At 45.5% G+C, this 22,891-nt stretch overlaps 1 protein-coding gene across 4 annotated transcripts in view; it reads right to left on the bottom strand.

The window, feature by feature from the left end:
* Positions 1 to 22,891, bottom strand: part of NTRK2 (neurotrophic receptor tyrosine kinase 2) — a 319,588-nt gene that overhangs the window by 193,659 nt on the left and 103,038 nt on the right. The gene's annotated exons all lie outside the window — the stretch shown is intronic.

The following is a 22,891-nucleotide window of genomic DNA, read 5'->3' as shown; positions in this document are numbered from 1 at the left end:
GAGAAAGATGAGTACATCACCTGCACAATAAATAACAGCTAATCTTCTAAGCTCTTTGTCCAAATTATCCCTCTTCAGTTCACAATAACCCTATGAGGTACTTTCTATTATTGCACCCACTTTCCTGGTGAGAAAACTGAGGCCCTGTGAGCAAAGCAGCTTGCTGGAGGTCCAACCAGTGTGGGCGGGAGCTCAGATTCTGACCCAGGAGTACAAGCTCTGTACTCCTGCGGCCACCCTGCCCTGTCACTGCAGGGAGCACGAGATCCCTCCAACTTCACTAGGAAAACCCAGCGAGAACAGGGGAGATTCATTACATATAATTGTGTGCGTGTAATCTGCACGAAGCTTCATCAGATCCCTGAGTGACAAAATCGATGACGTCATGGTAGAAACCCCCAAGACATGTTCAAGTTCAGCTTCGGAAGACTCTGGATCTTCCTCAACCTGGCGTCTGGTCTGCAAGCGCTGGTGTCATCTGCCTCCAGAGCTGTAATTACCACCACCAATCTGTATCATCATTTACAACAACACTAGAAGAGTCTACAGAGCTTAATTTCCATGGCTCTTCTCTCTCCCGCCCTTCCAAGTCTCAGGAAAAGCACTCGGTCCGGACGCCAAACATCACTTATGGATTTAATCACCCACAGAGCACTGAACGTGCAGGAGGCACACGGTGGTGCCGATATGAAGACTCCCTCCCCTTCCTGACTCCAGTCTCTTTTCTCAAAGTTCAGCCTCCAGGCGGGCGTAAGCCAGAGTGCACTATGACCGTAGAACAAGCTTGCCAAAGTACCTAACCAAACACCTTGAGGTTCTAAGAGGGTGGGTCTCAAATTCCTTCCCACTGAAACAATAGGATTAACATTAGGATATCCAGTTTGCCAATAAAAACAGGAGGAATGGGGTGATACAAATAGAAGACATCATTCCCAAACCAAAAGACTGGTTGATTCAATATACCGCTCTCTCTGCACCTTCGATTTTGAAAAGCATTTGATTTCGAAATACTAACAATACCAGAACAGATTAAACTGTTAAAGTGAGCCTTACTTCCTTCCAATGGGTTTATGGCACAGGAACTCTTCAGAGTTCACTCATGTCAGCGTGTTTATAGCAGGCCCCAAGCCACCCTTCCTTTGCTCCGATTTGCCATTTTCCTCCCCTTGAGGCCCACCCAAGCTCGTTCCTACAGTTTGGGAAATAATTTGCTTTGCTCTCTGGGCTGCCGTTCACTCAGGCTGCAACTGCACCTCCTTAAACGGATGTCAAGTGTCCCTCTTCAACCTCCTTCTGCTTTGCCTTTTGTGATGCATCCTTCTGCAGGAATTGTACCTCAGCGCCACACACCCACGCCACGAGGGGAGTAAAGCCAAGCAGAATAACACACACGACGTCTTCCTTGTGAGGCAAAGCCAGGCTGTTGCTGTGATAAGCCATGTGCCGTGTCTGCATTCAAACTGCTACTACCTCTATCCTCTGCCTCCAGGAAGGCAAGTCAGACTCCTCTCCGATGCACTTGATCTTCACAAACGGTTGGTGCACTAAAGACACGCCGCCACCAGAGAGTGAAAAACCAGTCTGATTTCAAGACTTGCCTCTTTTATAAGGAAACGTACCTGGTGCTTCATCTTTCTAAGGAGTTGATAGTAAAATTTAATCAGGGCCCCAATTTACTGCCCAGGACCTCTTGAATCTGCCCACTCATGTTACAGGAAACTCAAGAAAGGGGCCACAAAATGCTATCAAACAATAGATCATTATTTTCCCCTAGTGAGGGGGAAAGTTTTTAGACCACAACAAATGGCTGAACATCTTGTGGGTTTAGCAGCCAAACGAGCTGTCTAGCTTCTGAGCCTGAAATATAGATATTTTGACAATGTGACATTCTGAAGGATTTGCAGCATTCCGATGGTGCATGGTAGTTATCGTGAGAACGGCTCTTTTATCAAAAAAAAAAAAAAAAAAAGAAAGAAAGAAAAAAAGAAAGAAAACTTGAGAGAAACTTTGCCACTGCTGCTTGCACCAGCTAATCTAAATAAGAACAAGGATAAAGCAGGTGCTGGCAGAAATGGGATGTAAAGTCGAAAGCAGAGAGAAACCCAGGATGTGTCCTAAAACTCCATCTTGCTGATTTCGGATCTGCTCATGGACCTCTTCAAAGGGATGGACGGGGCGGGGGAGGTGAAGGTCAGCCAAGCACTGCGCTTTCTTTACCACTGGCTTCCGATCCATTGAGATTTATTTACATTCAAACGTGCACACATTTCCCTCTGATAACTCAGAAGCAATCAGCCATAAAATGGCAAGTATCTGCAGTACATTTAAATTAGCAGCAATTTATCTGGAGCAAAAAGGAAAACTGCTGAGTGGAAAGGAAGCGAAAGGAACGGAAGAAAGATGCAGCTGTTTGTCTAAAAAAGCAAAGCTTATCTCATTTGGAGAATTCAAGTAGCGAACTGCCAACTTGGGCGTCCGCGTGGCATGGTGCCACTTTAGAGACCGGAGGGTGGCCAGGGTGCCAGTATAGCAGCTCACCTTCATCAGAGAGCAAAGCAAAGAATTCTTGAACCTTCTGGAAAATGTCTACTAGGTAAAAATCAAAGGATAAATTCCTATGTTCTCATGACAGTAGGTGCCTAGAACCCAGTGGGTGCAAAGAGCTTTCCATCGCCCTTTAGGCTTGAGCTGGGTGCAATCCTGCTTTATTTCAGCACTGGGGCTTAAACACCCATTGTCCTAATTTGACACTTGTGGAGCATCTAATATACGTTGGTTGTTACGCCAACTACCCCTTGCCATTTGCCTTTTCTATTTCATAGGTGACTCACTTGACCCACATGGCCAATGTGATGTGTCCAAGTCACCCAAGAATGGAATGAGACAGCCGAAACCAAAACGCAGAATCTCTGGGCCGTCAGCCTCTCTTTGACAGTGGTATCATCTGTGCACCTGGAGCAGAAATGTCCCCCCACGTAAGCCAGGTCCCGGTGCTTCCTTCTCCGAGCTCATTGCAGAAGTGGCTTCACCATCCTTCAGACTCCTCTTTCCCTTCCCAAGGATGTGCTCTGTCCACATGCCATCTCTTGCCCTACGATCCCCTTCCACCCAGCAAGCTCTCCTTATAGGAGCCTTGACCATTCTTGAAGGTCCACGCAAAAGCCATTTCTACGAGCATTCAATTCCATTCATTCACACAGCCTTTGTTTGCACCTTTTTAAACTTGTATTTCTTTTCTGTGTACTTCCCCGCATCCCGGACTATAGGCTGCGGGAGGGCAGAGAGAGCACGTCTAGCCATCCTCTGTGCCAACAATGCCTTGCACAATACCAAGGGCTGAATGCATTTTGAGTTTCAGAATAGTGATGTCTAAACTTTGAGTCCTATTGAAGGACTTTGATGTACTCGGTAACAGAACGAAAATGGAGGGGAGTGGAGTGTACAACACAAGGTAGGGTCTACTGTTGCTCACTGGTAACTGGGCTAATCAACGCACTTCAAAGCTTGCTGCAAAAACTCACGTATTTGCTCAGAAGTATAGTGAAGGTTACAGTTAGACACGTGGACACCCAGTGAGTGCCTCCCGAAACATTTTAAGCTCCTGGGGAAAAGGTGCTAGACTTAGTTTATTCTCATTCTTGTGATGATAAAAACCACTGTGGGCGTTGGACAAAGAAAACTGTTGTCCATTTGTTCGCTGAAGACGAACACCTAAAAACCAAGGCCGAGGATGGCCAGCGAGGCTTTTAAAGCTCTGGTTTGACTTTACGAAAGGGAGTTTAGCTATGAGCTGAAAGTTAAAGCAGGAAACACAAAGTTCTTGGCAAAACTCGAAGGTGTAAGGAAAGCCAAAGCTATTGCACAATTAAAACTCAATGATTCTAAGGAGGACGTGATCTGATCAGCAGAGCCCGCTGACAAGTGTCCCAGGGCTCAACCGCTCCCATGTCAGGGACTTCACATGGGATGGGGAGCACATCCAAAAAGATGGATGATATGGCCTCTCTCTGTGGAATCCCCTAAAAGTGCTATGAGCAGAGCAGGAAAAAAAAAAAAAAGATTAAGTTTGTGGTTTGAGGGGCATTAAGATTAAGCAACCACACGGAGACACCAAAATCCGTCTACTGTTCTCCTGGGGGGGTGTGTCTAGCCTTCTGGCTCACTGCAACAAGTATATATCGCAAAATCCATAGGGTAGCTCTTTGTAACAGGAAATGACATCTTTGTAAAGACACTGTTCCACAATTCTCAGACCAGAGAGGCTTGCCAGTGACTCAAACGTTCAGTTCACATGGGCACAGCGTTACAAATCTCAATACAGAAGACCATGTGCTCACTGCTGCCAATACAGATTTGTGTCTAGATTTGTTTTTGCCAGAACACTCTAGCCAGTGATTCTTCCAAGTCTATGAAGCCAGAGTACTAGAACCTACCATGTCCAGATAGGAGACAAATGGCCTAAAACCTGTAACTTAATTAACTTATAACGATGGCAAATTTGCAAGAACCTCAAACCTACCTGTGGAGGCTGCTTGGCTCTGCTCAAGCGTGGCTGAAACCATGACATATAGACCACGAATACATTTCTAGAAAAGTAAATTATGCATAAAACAAGCAAGAGGAAACAAGTGCCGTGGGTCGGCCTGAGCTTGTCTGATGATGATGATGGTGGTGGTGGTGGTGGTGAACCTAAGCAGGGGGTGGAAGGAGGAGGAGCAGGAAGAGAAGGACTTCAAGCAAGAGGAGTTGCTGCCAATGCATGCGGGAGACCTCAAGCATATAAACGGGGTGGCCACAATTATTGGGGAGTGCAAAGAGAGATCAGAAAGCCGCAGAGCAGGCCTCGGAGTGCAAGTCCAAGGTTAAGCTGACCCACAAAGGAAGAGAGTAAGTCAACACCCAATCTGTCCTGGAGCAGTGTGTTTTTATGGGGCACTCCGAGCACTACTTCAGAAACAAAGTCTGAAGCCTGTTCACATTGACGATGCTTGCTGCTTGCTAAGAACGCAACAGCCAGGCAGCCTTTCTTGGGCAGCGTGTCTGCCTCCTGTTGCAAAGCCTGGAGGTCAGAGCCACTAATGGTTCCAATTAAGCAGAGAAGATCAAACAGATTATCTTCACTTGAATAGAGGTACCTTATAAATCTCATTTGCATTTAAATGAGCTCAGGGTACAAGATAATGAAACCCTCAATACCATGTATTCCAGAATGCAAAATAAAGATAGGTGGGGTTGATAATCCCCAGGAACTGACTACACTCAACTGTGAGTTACCCAAACCCAGCGGAGAGCAGGAAATGAGCGAGGCCTTTGTTCTGTCTGGTCACGGACCATGGATGTCTTGGAAGGTAGGCGGCCATCGGAGGAACTGCCAAGTCCACTCTGGGACCGGAGTCCCGTGTTGCAAGGAGTCTGGCTCAGGGGGTCACTCCCCAGCCCCATGATGCCTTCCTCTCCTGTGTGTTGCTGCCACTTCACCTGCCCCTCACGGTACCGCGTCCCCACGGGGGGAGACATCACCTCCCACTGCCCAGGGTCCTGCTCCTGAGCCACAGATCTGTTCCTCACACAGAAAGCTTCAAAGATATTTATCTAGACTCAGCCTTTTCTCGAGAGAAGTCGAGGCACGCCCCACGTCAGAGACAAACACAGATGATGGGGCAGGAAGGAGGCTCTTGAACCCAAACATGCCCCTTCTCTCTCGTGCCTTTTCCCCAGCACACCAGTAGCAGAACAACTTCCACCATCTCAGTTACCTTGCTAGAACAAGCCTCTTCCCCAAGAGGGGCAATGTTGGGCTGGGAAGAAGATTCATTCTGCCATTGGCCACTACCTGGGACATTATTTGACTTCTCTGTAAAACCAAATTTAAAATCCCATATTGGACCCTGCAAAAGCATATCCAACTCTAACCCCAAAGATTATCCCGCACCCTAGCAAGGCTTGTAAGGGAATATCCTGGGCCTGCTATCAGTCTGAACGAGTACCAGCCCAGTCACACCACCAAGAACAGGATTCACCATCCAAAAATGCTTCCTCATCAGGGGGAACCCTCAGGGTCTGGGGCCAAGCTGGTGGCTCTGCAGAGCCCTTACGGAACCCACTTCGAGCAGCCTCAGTGAAACGGAGAGCTTACTCTATTCTCTGTAGGAAGCTGGAGAAGTGCAAGGTCAACCCTTGTGTCACCCCTGGATGCATCAGACTGCGGCAGCCTGCAGAGCCCCCGACCTGACCTAAGTTAACCCTGCGTTCTAGAAGCCTCTGCTCTTCCTGACATTTTTATTTCCTCAAAGAGCTCATTTTGGAACCAGTCCATGCTGTGATGCCATCCAACTACCCTTCCTAATACCTCAGAACGTCTTACAGCAGCTGGACACGTGCCGACCTCAGCGGTTTTACCTGGCAACACCCTTTTCTGAAAGACGAGGAAGATTCTACTCTAAGTTCCTTCAGAATCCTTTGGTTCGGGTACAATTTCTCCATGCAGAAAACTCTGGGTTTTAAAGAGAGTGCATTTTTACACACGCCAGATTTCACAGTTTATTTTCCTTTTTAAATAAAGTATGCATGGCATATATGGCATACCAAATATAACAGCTTGGTTAAGAATTATAGCAACCATGCCAAGAATCTACCAGAACCAAGACACTGGGAAAACAATGTATTCTGGTTGTTGTTGTTTTTAATAAAAATTTAATGTATCCAAACATCTGACATTATTTTAAGAAATGCTTTCCAAAATTTACAGGAAGTTCTTTGCTAAATCAAAGTGATTAAAAGGGAAAGGCTGTTTACCTTGTAACTCTACACACATTCTTAGTTTAAAACAGAAATGAGCGTCTATGTGAGCACAAGGGGCCTTCAAACACACGTGACGGACCAATACGTTGCCTTATGTGAAAGCAGTAAGCATTTTTCAATGTCACACAGATGAAAGGACACAGTATAATTACATGTGCATAGCAGGGAAGACTGGATTATAAATTAGGTTTTTTTTTTCATTCTTCATAATTATGGCCATTTACCATCCACTGTTTAACTATACAAGTTCCTGGACTTTTATTTCCAACTACCATTGGAACTAGAATTTTAATAAGTGCAGTCACCCCACATGCTTATCTTCTTTGGCAATTGTGTGCTAGTGCGTTCATGTCCATGGCGAAGCCTGAAAGAAAGCTGGCTTGGCTGGTTAGACAGCAAGAAGCAGCCTGAAGCCAGACAGACCTGAGTTTGGATCCTGCCCCTGCCCCTTCCTGAGCTGTGCAACTCTGGCCAAGTCAGGCGACTTCTCTGAATCTCAGGCACTCAACACTAGGATACAGATGAAATAAGTCTACCATCGTGGGATGACTAGAATATGAGTACCTAATACTGCCCATACCATACACAAGTTCCTTGGCTCAGGGTAGTTGCTCAAATTATGACTCTCATCATTCAAGCCTTAGAATATCCAAACTAGCCTACTGACTTAAAAAACCAAAAACCAAAAAAAAAAACCCAAAAACAAAACAAAACAAAACTACAGTTGGAATGATCCCTCTCATTGAAGACAGTTCTAGGTTTTATCAAATAAGTATTATTTACCAAAAATATGTTCAGGATGATAGACTGCTAACCCAAAATGTTCTAGATTTGAATATGGTATGTTTCCCCTTTAAAAACAAAAACAAAAACAAAAAAAACCAGTACTTTACTGATTGCAAGTTCTGCCCCAGTCTGTGTTGCTGTGATTTGTTTTGTTTGTTTTGTTTGTTTCTTTTCAGTTTGGGTTTTTTAGTCTGCCATAGCAGAATTGGGGGCAAAGAACATTAAAGCTAAGTGCCAGCCAGAAATGAAGAGACACCGTTTCCTAAAATATTATTAAATAACATAAGCAAGAGAAATATGACAATTTATAAAAGTCTAGTTTCTGTGTACCTTCCCAGGTTTATATAAGTCATATTTCACATGCTTCTTTTGGGAAGGGGGCTATCATTTGCTTAGTGAAGTGAAAAGGAGGTTAGCACTTCCATTTTACAGATGAAAACATTTAGGTAGAAGGGGGTTAAGGGATCCTTTTCTCTTTGACTTAAGTACATGCTTCATTCATTCATCAATCACACAGTAATGAACCAACTCCCACCATGATGACAGGACACCAAATGTCTTTTTAAAAATTATCTTGTGTAATTCAGTTTAGCACTCTAGGACAAAAAATTCTCCAGCTTCCTTTCCAAAGCAAGGGCTTCTGTTATCTACCAAGAAATAAATGCTTCAAAAACCAAAGGGACTTTAAAATAGATGAACCCTTGCTACTGCAACCACTGGGGTGTTGCTGGGATGCCCTCTTCCTATTCATTGGAATAATCCTGCCTCTGCGCTTTCCAGATTTCCAATCACGGGCCCGAGCAGTGAGCTCCGACCCTGCACACAGCTCAGCAGCCATGGTAGATCATTACCTTCAACTGTATTTTCAATAATAGGCCTAAATAAACTCTGTTATGAGCTCTGAGGTAGAATCCACAGAAGGAACTTTGCTCAAAAATTCCATCTTCACACGCCTGGAATAGTGGGGTCCTCTCCGTTGCAGCCCTGGGGATGTGGCACCACAGGTGTCAGCCACAGGAAGCCATGTGCCAGGTCACGCCCTTCCCAGCAGGCAAGATGTCTTTCCAGACCAAAATGGTGGCCGTGGCTGGTGATACCACTCTGAGCCCGAAGGCTTGGCCAATGCCAGAGATTTCACAGCCACAGTAGAAAATGTCTGAGAACCATACCATAGCTTCAGTTCCCGTTTCAGAACCACAAAGAAAGTTCTTACCTCCATCCACAGCTATAGGAATCTGCAGTTCAGTAAGTGGGAAATACACATAGACGATGAGACCGTATGGTGGTTGTCCCAGACACCTGAACTAGCTGCCCAGAGGCCAGGAAGGAGCCTCTCAGCAACATGTTCTTCTAGACCCAGAATTGCTTCGGAGACATTGCCTACTTTCCTCCTTTCTCACATCTTCCAGCAGCAGCTAAATGAACCAAACCCTAACTAAATTTAACGGGCTAATTGCACCTAAATTACAGTCACAAAGCCCCTTCAGAAGATTCAGTCAATTTCTTGAGGGAGAAAGTAAATGTTTCACTATATAATTATAAACTTAATTAACATAAAATAAATTAATTAGGGACTTGCGCTGGTAACGAACACCATGGTTTAGCTGTTTATTGCTGTAGTTTCCAGGGGAAGATAAACCTTGAGAAGGGGGCTAACATCTACCTCAAACCTAATTCCGTCTCACCTCTCCCACCCCATTGAGCTGCTGGAGTTCTGGTTTAACCTCAATAGGCACGGCATCTAAAATCCTACAGAATTCCAACAGAGACGGTTTCTGTGCTAATCTCTAGGAAAAAAAACAAAAAAAACACCCCACCCCGTCCCAAACCATCACAGCTACGAGCTGGCAGTTCACAAAAAGTAACAGATGATTTTCCAAAGCGATGGCTTTCTGTCCTGGAGTCTAATGACAAACTCACCTAGAGCCCAAAGCACCATCTGCCACAGATTTTTCTACATGGTTTGTTTGCCTGTTTGTTTTTTTTAATTCTGAGAAAGAATTCAAAATTGGGACTGGCAAAGAAAGATGATTTCACAAAAATGACCCAGTTTCCAACCTGTATTTTCTCAACTGTTGTCCCACATTTTTTTTTTTTTTTTAACCCGATGAAGGAGAGGAAGCTGAGAAAAAGAGCTTCTTGAGGATGATCTCAATGGCATGGAGTAGGTTTGGGGTAAATGAGAAAAAGTCCTGTATTAATTTTCAGTAGTGTCCATAATTTCTAGGAACCACAGTGCATCTCTCTCGGACTTGTCTTCCCCTGCACTGCAGTGTGGCTGGAGACCAGTCGTACCCACTGGGAGGTAGAAAGAAGAGTGGTCGAGAGTGTGGGCTCTGATGTTAGAATGTTTCATGGCTGTGTAAGATGGGACAAGCTGCCTCAGTGTCCTCACCTGTGAAATGGAGCTAAGGAAAGGACTCAATTCAGGGCTGCTGTGCAGAATAAATAAGCTGGTACATATCACAAGTATGTCTGGCATACAAGGCATGTTCAATAAATATTCGTTATTTCCATTATCTTCAGATGCTAGCACTCAGCTTTTGTCCCTTTGAAATAGCTCATGTTCTAAGTTCAAAAAGAGTTGTAAATGTTTCATGTACAGGTCTAATTTGCTGGACACACTGGTCCACACATGCACCAAATGGGAAAGAATTCGGGGCCGAGGCTGTGAATACAGAGAATCCTCTTGTTCTGATAAGATATGATCTCTCTTGTCACTAAATCCAGCAACTTTGGTAAAGAAAGGAAACTCTAAGACCCTAACCCTGGACCACGCACCCAGCCAGTCTCACCCTCTGACTGAGAAACAAGGAAGATAAGTTTCTGAGAGCTTAAGGCGCTTGCTCAACGGCACAGAGCCAGCAAAGGGCGAACTCGAGACCCTTGTTAGTGTGTTGGCTACAGACTCCAAGCTGGAATGAAACGTCAACATGGCGAGAGTCTCTCTCACGACAGGCAGAAGCCAAAGACAGAAATGGAACCAGTTGTTTTTTGATATGAAAATAAACATCCCCATGCCTCTGGTCTGGGAGTTCTGAATTCACATCTGCTAAATTATCCACATATTTTACTTAATTTTATTTTATTTTACCTGAAACTTGATTTCCACATGGGGGGGAAGTGGAACCCGGTCCCTGTGTTCAGCTATCATGGAATTGCCCAGGACTGATTCTACTGATTCTGGCAAACATTTTCTGTGAAGGGCTGAAGAGTAAATAGTCTCAACTTTGCAGACCATACGGTCTCTGTCACAACTACTCACCCCGCCACCGTAACATGAAAGCAGCCATACAGTATGTAAAGAATGGGCTGGCTGTGTTCCAATAAAACTTTATTTATAAAAACAGAAAGCAGGTCACACTTGGGCTGTAGTTTGCTGACCTCTGATTAATGAAACCACCTGCCTGATGTTGTTTTTACCTTATTTCCTTTACTTTTTCCCACTCTATGCTACCTCCTTAAAATGAACGTTCATACTGTTTCAGTATTCTTACGAGGATACGGTCAACACGTAATAGCGTCTAATTTACTGTGTACTAGGAAGAGAAGCCAGCGTGAATTTATGAAAACTCTAAATTATGAAATATGTTTAAAGAAATATACTTTTATTACTTTCATATACATATAAGAGTCGAAATTAAGCCAATAAAACATTTCCAGCATGTTTTGGCAAGTACGGGGTAATTCAGCCTTACTCAAAAGAAGAGAAGAAATTTAAATTATATAATTCATCAACTGTTTTCATGAGATTTCTTCTAAAGGACTTTGGAAGTTTGTTCCCTAAGATGACGGAATAGGATTCCTACTGCCCCCATGTTGTTTCTGCTATTAATTGATTTGGGAATTCCTTTGTTCAGAGAAGATGCCCAAATACTAGACCAAACCAATTCCTCAGTAAATTATTTGAATCAGTAAGAGTTTTTAAGTTCCAGGAAAGTTGGATAAATTATAATCATAGATTCATACCATCTCTGAAACACCTAACTTACTGCCCTCTCTCTACGGGCCTCTATCTGACCATTAGTAGACTGCGGGGTGTGTATTCAAAACCCATTCATAAACCCCTTTTCCCTTGCTTTCCCCTACTCTGAGGGAGAAGAGCCCACATGTGTGATTTCCCAGGATCCCTCGAAGCTAAGGATGGGCATAATTCTTTGCATTGAGCTGCAGCTAGACACCCAGGGCAGGTGGCTCCTCTCCTGAATTAAAAGGCAAAGTTTCATTGGAAGAAAACCTCACTGCCCTTCTTCCTTCTATGTACTTGGGAGTATAGATGTGACATCTGGAAGACACGCAGCCATTTTGAGACCACAGAGTCATGAACATGAGGAAGAGGCCTACCTACCAAGGATAGCAGAAGGGAAAGGTGGAAAGAGCCAGTGTCCCTGCGTCCTCATGAAGCCGCCATAAGCCTTGGACCCAGAACTCTTGCTGTGGGAAACAAACTTCTGTTTCAGTGATTGTTTCTGTTGGTTAATTATAGCCAATGCAATCCTAAATGACCCAATTCAAGGAGGCTTTGGGCTTCTTTCTGTTATTCTGGGGGCAGGAGAGAGGGAGAGAGGAAGGAGAGGGAGAGGTGGAGGGCTAGAATGACTCTAAACTACTACCAAAGAAAAGGAGTCAGCTTTCAAGGGACACTGTGACACTGTGGCATCTGTGTGCATGTGGAGCTCTGCCCGGGTTACAATAATGGGCTGGGTGGGGGTCCAGCGAGGAAAAGTACTAAGGACAGCCATGCCGTGGCCCCACCTTTCCCATGCTTTTGCAAGGGTCACAGAAGTGACCCCAAGAGAGGGAAAGTGCACTCAGTTGCATGAAGGAGGAACTAAAGAAACTCTGGGGGTCCAGGAGAAGAGAACTAAGCAGAGAAAAGACAGAGCCTGAGTATATAACTCAGGGAATCAGACACAAGGAGGAGGAGGCACCGTGGCCGAACAACACTGAGGTGGAACCCTAGGGTTAGGGAGAACCAGTAGAACCCCCTTGACATCTGAGGACTTGAGAGCTGGGCTGTGGCTGCTTCTGCCAAAACCTTCAGGAAGCAGCTGTACCGCATATGTCCCCTCTTCTCAGAGAGCAGAGGGACGGCGTCCAGATTGACCTGGACCCTTGCACACGATGGCCTCACTGGACCCTCTGGGTTTCCCAAGAGCCCAGAGTGCTGAGCGAGAACACCCACAAGTGCCTCTGTGCTCCAGCGGGGCACAGAAGGGGCCAAGACTGTCACTGGGCATGCAGACGAGCTGTTGAAACAAGGGGGACGCAGAAAGACGTGTGCGGGCCTGATGCTGGGGGCCCAGCAGGCCTGAGAACGTCAGCAGTGGAGACGCACGAGTGGAGGCCAACTCCCAAGACCAAAGGCCGGCAGATGCCAGCGCACATTTGCCAAGAGGCAGGCCCCCCAGCGTCCCACAGATCCCCGTGGGGGAGGGCAGAGCCCTACACTTGCTGAGTTTACCTGAACTGACAACATCGAGAGGAAAACAGAGACCGTACGTGTTAGACCAGGCGGGAGTTTAAATGTTTCCCCCAAATTTCACGAGATTGTGCTTCTGTCTACCCATATTCCCTTACTGAGACTGTCTCGTCACCCAACACAGAGAGACGGAAACATGCCCAAGAAAGGGGAGAAGCCCGTGTTGCAGACCCAGACATGGAGAAAAGGAATCCAAGCCCATGTGACACTACATTCAACCTCGAAGTCCCTAAATAGCCAAGAACTTCCCTCCCTGGATGATACCGGCCGCTGTCAGAATTTCAATGTGTGAAAGAGGGAAGACGGGAGAGTAACTGACATCTGCCCCTGTCTGGTTGTGTAAGGCCCTCTGTATACATTAACAAATGTAAAGCGTGACTTATCCTCATAGCAAAGATGGGAAAACTGGGAAGATAAGTAACTTGCCCAACAGCCAATAAAGCAGAGCTATCGCCAGCCTCAAGGAGTACCACACGGATTTATTGGTTTTTGTTGGTTTGGGGTTTATTTTTGCTGTGTAATTTTTTTTAAAAGATTTTATTTATTTATTCTACAGAGATAGAGACAGCCAGCGAGAGAGGGAACACAAGCAGGGGGAATGGGAGAGGAAGAAGCAGACTCATAGCGGAGGAGCCTGATGTGGGGCTCGATCCCATAACGCCGGGATCACACCCTGAGCCGAAGGCAGACGCTTAACCGCTGTGCCACCCAGGCGCCCCTGCTGTGTAATTTTGATCACCAACCTGAACTGCCTTTTTGACCTGTTTGCTCTCTCCCGGAGGGAAAATGAAAGAGCCATCAGTGCCCTTCGCCCCATCCCATAAACAAAGGCACCAGAGACAATGTTCAAGGATGCCCCCACTTTCAGGCGATGCCTCATTCTCATTTCCAGGCAACTGCTCCCTACCCTCCTTTCCTATAATTTCGTATTTTCACAGATGCAGTATCCTCTCTATATGTGGTTTATCTACTGCCGAATGCTATAGACAAAGGCTGAAGTATTCCTACACGTAGACATTGTCAGCCCCCTGACAGACACGTGGGTCAAGCCTCCCAGCGAAATCTGCATCACTGGACACAAAAAGAAGATGGCGTGCGCTTGTGTGGAGTCAACTGACTTGTCTGGAACGTCCTCATGTTCCAAAGCAGGGACCAGCACAATCTTTCGGTAAAGGACCAGGTAGTAAAGATTCCCAGCTCTGCCATCGGCAAGGTCTCCCTCCAAAGCAACCACTCTCGACTCTGCTGTTTCCTCGGGAAGGCAGCCATGGACAATGGCAAACAAACGGACGTGGCTGTAGGCCAATAAAACTTTATTGACAAAACCAGGTTTGGCCCACAGGTTCGCGGACCCCTATTCTGTGGTCATTGCTTGTTTTTCCCTCCCTCTGAAATAGAACAAAATAGAAATTCCTTCCCATTAAAAGATCTCAAAGTACAGGATAAGCTTATCTATGCTGCACGTCAAATGCCTTGTGGGGAAAAAGTGCAAAACCGTATTTCTTAAAATTATCATCTGCTCTGTGGCTGGGGAAACCAGTGCCCAGGGCAGGCAGATGTGCCCGAGGCAGCACAGCGTTTGTGGGACGCAGCTGCGAGAAGGTTTCTGGTGGCCACATTCACCATCCCCAGCTTCACCATAGGAGAAATGCTGCCTCTCAATTAGTAACGCAGAAATAGTAGTATTTTCATTATGACTCACGCTCTGTAGTTTAGGTCATGCCTACGGCAATCAATAAAATCCTCCACTTAGATTCTCCATGGCTAATGTGATGCCCCCCCCACCCCTAAACTGGGGGATTTTTTTTTTTTTTTTAGTTGTTTTCAATTAAGCCAATTTGTCGCAGACACCTCTGTTCTCAATAGGGTATTTTTGCCCAATTTCTGCTTTGTTTTGAAAATAGCAAAGTGGGTGAAATGCATGTGCAAGTGTTAGGCTCAAACCACTACAGTTCATGCAAGGAGTGACTGTCAATAGAAAAGAGACCTCCCAGCAATCTCTCTCTCTCTCTCTCTCTCTCTCTCGCACGCGCACACACACACACACACACACACACACACACACACAGGCTGTCTGCCTTCGCTGTCTCACCATGTGCATTCTGTTCACACCCTCAAGAGACAGAAATGTTAGACACTCATGGTGGTGTGTTCGCGGTGACAGCAGCCACACACTGTTAAGTGTCCGCGGCATGATGGCCGCCATGGGAAGCATCTTCATGACGTTTCTGCTCCCCCAGTTTACAGACGAGGAAATGGGGGCTTGGGGGAGTTCTATGCTGTCTATTTTACTGGGAGGCTGTGGAACACTGAGGTCAAAGGTAGCTCAGAGTGTAAATCTCCATCCAACTAACTGGTGACCCTGAACCACTTTCTTTTTTCTTTTTTTTTTTTTTTTTTAAGGTTTTATTTATTTGACAGAGATAGAGACAGCCAGCGAGAGAGGGAACACAGGCAGGGGGAGTGGGAGAGGAAGAAGCAGGCTCCCATCGGAGGAGCCTGATGTGGGGCTTGATCCCAGGACTCTGGGGTCACGCCTTGAGCTGAAGGTAGATGCTTAATAACTGAGCCACCCAGGCGCCCCAACCCTGAACAGCTTTCTTAACCCCAGGTAAGGCTAGATGTTCTCATTTGTAAATGGTGATAATTAGGTCTTCTTTAAAACTGTGTTGAAAGAATCAAACAAGATAACATCTATAAAACTCCAATGTGATGCCTTAGTACCTGGATTGGTCTGAACCGTAGGAAAATGCCTATATTTAACCACTGTCTTAGCCTAGAAAAGTCATCATTTCACATGGTTTAAACTAATAATTGCTCAGCAAATGGTATTGTTAGTAGTACTGTTATCATGGCCCACGGACAGCAGTAAGTGGCAAGGAGGAGATTTTAATCTGAATTTAACTGATGGCGAAAGCCAACGTCTTTTCTACTGACTTAGTGATCTTCAAAGAAATCCAATGATATTTTTTACTGAGAGTTCCCATAACAAACTGAAACTGACATCAGGGAGTGAGTAAATGACAAGAACAACATTGGTATTATTTTTTCTTATTTTACTAGCAGTGTTTTATGAACAGGACAAAATCCATCTCATAATCAGCGCAGTGTATCCAAAACTTGTTTGAAGTGCATTAACCAAATGTCAGTTGAATAAAAAATGTGAACTGTCTCTCTTCTTCAATGTACGAAGGGTCATGATCTACTGAAAATTGGGACCTGCCTCATTAAACAGTTATAATTAACTCTGCTCATGATATTCCACCATGGAATTACTGCTGTGGTTCATACTTAAAGCTAGGAGGGTAATTCGGCAGCATTCGATGAAAGAACAATTAGGTTTTCTCTTTCACATTCCATGATGGGAACTGGGAGTAAAAATAACTTTTCTCTTCCCAGACTGGGGAATCGTAGGGTAAAGAGACTTCCCTTCAAATGCCTGTCTGCTCATTGACAAGCCTAAAAGAAAGAAATTCCCATCTGAACCTAAACCAGTTCTTGTTGTTTTACCATGTTCCCAATGGCTACGTATGTTCGAAGAGTCTAGACATTTTTCAAGCTTGAGTTGCATTTTAGACAATGTCTTTCAAACTCCAATGTAATTCTAAAAAAAAACCTTTCTCTCTAAAATATGAGATACTAATCTCCAGGGTGTTGCTTCATAGGATTGTAAAATCCAGTTAGAAAAAGGAATTTCTCCACTTGCTCTTACTGAATAAATAACAAAATATCATTCTACAGGCAATGTATAGAGAGGAAATACCACAGTCAAGAAAACTTTTGAAAATATTTCCATGGTATTTTGACTGGAAACCACATGTGTTCTCTGGAACTTTTCAGGGTATCTACCCCTGATGTGTCCACATCCCAGAGAACCCCCTGGAGATCAACTTTTTTGGATGACTGATATCACCATGGACTCTCTTGGCCTTTGAGTTTGCTTTGGAATGCTGCAGAGAGAATAGTCAGTTATTTGGCTCTTTTTATTATTACTTTTTCCTTTTTGACTGATGGAGACATAAGCAACTATAAGTAAATATTAGGGCAAAGGCAGTTAAGTCCAAGATTTAATCTAGATATTCTGGTCAAAGTCTGCAAATAATGAGATGACCAAAGGAAACACATCTTTTGGAGGGACAGGGGTCATGGAACAAGCCCCTTTTCATTTCTCAGACACCATTTTGAATGTTGGGCTGTGCACTCATCAAAGCTCTTTTCCTAAGGAGCCAACAGAACATTATACTCATCCTGGTCAGCAGAAGAGGTAAGAAGCTCACATTTCTCTAACACGAGTAAGTTAGAGAATCTTTATTCTAAAAAATCTCAACTTCACAAGTAAATAAACAGGATGGGATATGACACTACTAGGCAAATCCCAAGGGGGCACTGTCACTTTTGAAATGAAAGGGCTAACTAAAATATGACAGAAATAACTGAAGATGAAACTCATTGATAAAACCACCTTACAGCCAGGGTTCATCTGAGTAACAATAATTGACTTATCAATGCAGATTGGCAATCATGGCGGGGAGGGGCTTCTCTGTCGATTCCCTAGAATCTTGAACTAAATTAGTCTTTCAACTCTTCAAAACTCTACTGTAGATTTCCCTTCATAACCCCCCACACACATATTCCCACACTCCCTCCTTCAACATCTCATTGGGCCTACATGGAAAACCCTATCTCCACGTACTAACTCTATGCAATTCTATCAGGGTGGATACATGGGATGGTTTTCAAAACTCTAAAAAAGACTAGCTGACATAGCAAATATCAACAGTGACCTTGAGTGTATCGATCAAGCTCCGTTTCTCTGTTACAGAGGTAGGAAATTAAGCAGTCTTCTAAATCATTCATGGATTCCTTTCATATTCTTCTCTTCAGCTCCCCCATCCCTCACCCAAGCCAGGCATCTGCGTCCTTACTCTTTAGGAGGAAATGGTAAAACTTCTTCTATCAAAATGTTCGTATAGAAGACTCTGTTTTCTTTCACCTACTGCTTCGAATAGCCAGGGAAAATTTATCCACAATCAACTAAATGACTTCCTTGGAAAGACAGAGGATTTTTGCTCCTTTTGTGGGGCTGTTGGTTGAGTCTCCCTCAGAAATGTATTTAAAAGATAACAAAAAGAAGACTTTGAACACTTACTTTGTAACTAAAAGTTTGCTTGACTTCATTTTTCTAGCTGAAAGTTTTCTCTGATCGAGAATTTGAGATTGGCATATAGACCATTTAGATTGATAGACTAAGAGTCTGTCTATGTATTGGGGAGAGACCCATATTAAAAACGCAACCATAAAAAATGCGTGAAAGAAATAGAATGTCATATCCCCTGCTTCACTGCCTAACACCCCAACATTTAAGCTGTCTGTGGACTAACCACCTCATGAGACCCTGGGAGGAGAGAACAAAGGCTGTTACAGGTAGAAAGATAGAAACAGGATAAGAAAGCTGAGGGCTAGGATGAGCTTGATTGATGATCTCTGTGGCCAGAACGCAAGAAGGGGCACAGGACAAGAGAAGAGGGGAGACGGCTCCAGGGTGGTGTGTGGTGGACCACGTGCATGGACAAGAAAGTCCTCCCGGGTTTAAGTCTACCACTAACTCCAGACTGATCTTCACAAGTCCAAGGGTCATCTAGGCCTCAGTTTCCCCAGGGAAGCTGCACTGACTGCACCCTGCCTTTCCAGGTCTACCACCCAGAGGTTCTAGCACCCAAGCCTGTCTTTCCTTACTGACTCTACCCTGAACTCTGGGTCTCCAGGTTTTCAGTCCGTGGGTGCGCAGACAGCTGCGTCTGCGGCCCAGGTGAGCAAAGCCATCTGCGCCCTTCCTCCGTGAGGCCACGGCTCTGGACACAGCTCTGGGCTCTCAAGATCTGGCAGCGATACAGTGAATTCAGTTCACCTCCCTCGCCTGGACTTCCGGCTGCTCCCCAGCAGCTCAGCAGGGTCACGGGCTGCTCTGGCTGCAGCTGGTCTGCCTAGCAGCTGTTTCTTCAGGCCACACCAAGGGCAGGCAGCAGCCTTTCTCCGCCTCCCTCCGTTAGCCTTCCTGCTGCTTCTCTCTGCTTCATGTCGCCAATGAGAGGCGGCTATCTCAGCTCCCGCCACATCAGAACGTAAGCTTCCCAAGAGCCCTTTCTCCATCTCCAGCCCCTTCCTTCAGACTAAGCTGAGGCCTTCGGCACTGGTGAGCAAGCTCTACTTCTAAATGTCTCCACTCCCTTGAGTGCCCTGCCACCGTGTCTAGGCCTCTCTGTCCTCAGTTGGGCGTGTCTCCTCCTCCTCCAGTTTTGGTTGTCCCCAGGGCTCTCTGCTCTGTGCTCTCTGGCAGCCCATCCACACTCCAGGCTCTCACCTGGAGTTAGGCTACCGCTTCTCAATGGATGCTCTCCGGCCTGTGTTCTAATTCCCTAGTTCTCACTGCTGGGAAACAGACACCTGCCCCAGCGAGGCCCGCAGCCCTGCATTCAACTCGCAGTAGCTCGCAAAGCTACTGTGCTCACAGCCCCGACCCTACCTGCCGTCCTCCAGGCTCCCGACAGGAACATGGCCATCCCAGGCCACCCTGTGCCCTCTCCCTCTCTGTCTTCTCCCTTCTCTGTCAGTCCAACCTGGACAGGATCGGATACTTCTCTGTCCTCCTGCATCTGTGTCTCAGGCACATAAGACCCTCTTACCCCAGAACACCACACCCTGCCCTCATCCCACAAACCCAAACCTCTGCATGGAATTCCCTTTGCCACCTCCCTGCCAGGGGACTCTTACCTTCAACAGCCAAGCTCAAGTGCCTTCTTCTACATAAAGTCAGCTCTGGGTGTCTGAGCCTGGGGCGCCAGCTGAGCCCCCAGCTGAGCCCCCATGAGACACATTCATGGCAGAACGTATCACTTTGCTCTCCGGGACTGATTTTTCATCAATACATTCAGCAAATACTTCTCAAGGGTGAACCTCCCCTCGCTACAGCCCCAGCATGTAAAAGACTCAACCACACATCTTAAAAATTGGCCGACTGACTTGAATCTGATCAGCATCTGTCAGATTTACATTTTTTGATAATTCTCATTTTCTTCCCAGTTCCCCAATTTTTAAAAATTTAATTTTCAGTTCTTACTAAGTACAGCTACCCCTCAAACAACAGGGGGCGGGGGGAGCCACATCCCCACACAACTGCAAGTCCATGGGTAATTTCTGACTTCCTAAAAACGCAACTACCGATAGTCTGTCTGATACTAGTAACTATCGTTGACGAGAAGCCTTACCGATAATACAAGCAGCCGATCAACACTTATTTTGTATATGTATTATGTACTGTAGTCTTACAATAAAGTGAGCCCGAGAAAAGAAAATGTCTTTAAGAAAATTAAAAGGAAGAGGAAATACATTTACTGTACCATATCTGTGAGAAAAATCCACATATGCGCCCATGCAGTTCAAACCCGTGTTGTTCATGGATCAGCTGTATATTGCTACTGGTCTCTATAAAATATTTTTACTCCCAAAGGGGCGCCTGGGTGGCTCAGCCATTAAGTGTCTACCTTCGGTTCAGGTCATGATCCCAGGGTCGTGGGATCGAGCCCTGCTTCAGGCTCCCTGCTTGGCGGGGAGTCTGCTTCTTCCTCTCCCACTCCCCCCGCTTGTGTTCCCTCTCTTAAGATTCTATCATATTATGATAGAATAACTATTGTAATAACAACAATTAATAATTTTACAGTAACCCTTGTTGATATTATATACAATAGTAGCTAGCACGTGGCATTACCACATGCCAAGCCTTCTTCTAACTGTCGTCACGTGTATTAATTTAGTCTTCCAACAGACCTATAGGTAGTACTGGGATTATCTCCTTTAGAGGAGAGAAAGCTGAGGCACAGAAAGGTTGACTTAGTAAATGGGGCACCTGAGTGGCTCAGTTGGTTAAACACCTGCCTTTGGCTTGGGTCATGATCCCAGGGTCCTGGTATGGAGCCCTGTGGTGTGGGGAGCCCGCCTCTCCTTCTCCCTCTGCTCCTCCCCCTCCCTCTGCTCATGTGTGCCCTCTCTCTCTCAAATAAATAAATAAAGTCTTAAAAAAAAAAAAAGAAAGAAAGAAACGTTGAGTAACACACCCAAAGTCACCAAGTTGGTAAGTGCTGGAGCTTGGGTTCAAACCCAAGACATCTGGCTCTACAGTCCACTAGTGAGCCAGACGGTCACGGACCGCTTCCCTGTACACCACGCCATCCACCACACTAAGGGCTTTATGGATATTCTCTTATTTAATCCCCACAATTGCTCTAACAAGTAGGGTAATTATTATCACTACTTTTTGCAATTAAGAAAAACAGAGACTCTGGGGGGTTCAGAAAATCAACAAAGGGGCGCCTGGGTGGCTCAGTCGGTTAAGCGTCTGCCTTTGGCTCAGGTTGCGATCCGGGGGTCCTGGGATCTAGTTCCATATCAGGCTTCCTGCTCAGGGCAGGTGTGCTTCTCCCTCTACCACTCCCCCCTGCTCATTCTCTCTCTCTCTCTGATAAGTAAATAAAATCTTTAAAAAAAAAATTCACCAAAGGTCACACAGGTAATAAAGGGTGGACGCTGGAATTGAAAACCCCGTGTTTTGCTTAACTGTTCACACCAGAGAAGATGAGATGAGGGACGAACGTACAGAGGTTATGAAGACACATCCACCCACATAGCAAACACGTGGTGCAGCAACATTTCACCTCGAGCCCAGGACCCCAGATAACTGAGGGATCTGTTCACGTCATCCTAATTTTGCAGATGGGTAGAGAGCCAGTGACTAGCTCAATCTCAAAGCCACGTCCCCTGGGTCCGGAGACTCCGGAGCTGGCCCTGTTCCATCGCCTCTGTCATTATTCATGAGATCATTTTGCGCTCGGTCATCATGAATATGCATTGGTTCTGAGAGCATCATCTCAAGCTTCCAGAAATCTGACCAGCACATCATAGAATTGCTTCTCCCTTGATTCAAGGACAATGAAAGGTCAATAAAAGGGATTAAAATTGAGAGTAAGATTTAGCAGGATTTTCAAGAAGCCTCAGGATTCCCCGTTGGAGAGCCAGCACCTACAGCCTGGCATGTCCGCAGTTCCTTAAAGCAGACAAGGTGTCTGCAATCACAAACGTGATGATCTCCGGGAGCTGCATCTCTGAGAATTCAAACATCGTGCAACATAAAATCTTCCTCAAAACCAAGCTTTCCTCCCCCTTCTTAGTTTTGAGATAGCATCTCTCTTTCCATCGTGTTTTCATTTTCCCGGCTAGATATGATTATTAAGCCAAAAACGATGAAAAGATTAGCCTATAAAATAAAGAAAAAGCATACCCAATTTTGGAGAGAAACAGAAAAAGAAACCAGAAGTAGAGACAGATGGATCAAAATAACAAAAGGGAAAAAAGAGAGAGAGAAAAGAGTAAGTAAAAGAAATAATAATACTGAGCATCACTGAAAATTTGCCCAGACGACTGGTAGCTGCCCACATTCGGGTCCTGCCATTGTCACACACCACATATACCCAGGTGACGTCAGGCAGGTGACTTCGTCTCCTTGGAGCTCAGTGACTTCTGACACAGGAGGGAGTTGAGGGTTAAATGAAATAATATATGCAAGAAACGTGCTTGGAACAAAGCAAATGCTCAATAAATGATGGAGCTATGGAGGCGGTGGTGGTGATTTTAAGGAAGACATCAATTTACCCGAGTGGCGGTTCCCAGGGGACTCTGGGAAGGCGAGCCTCTGAGATGAGACAGGGTTGGCAAGGCACAAATGTAAGAGGCTAGAACTTCACACTGCGACTCAACACACTCCAGTTTCCC

Source organism: Ursus arctos, unplaced genomic scaffold (assembly GCF_023065955.2).
Source record: "Ursus arctos isolate Adak ecotype North America unplaced genomic scaffold, UrsArc2.0 scaffold_33, whole genome shotgun sequence".
Lineage (NCBI taxonomy): Eukaryota > Metazoa > Chordata > Mammalia > Carnivora > Ursidae > Ursus > Ursus arctos.
The sequence above is the reverse complement of the archived record's forward strand: the minus strand, read 5'-3'. Positions and strand labels throughout refer to the sequence as shown.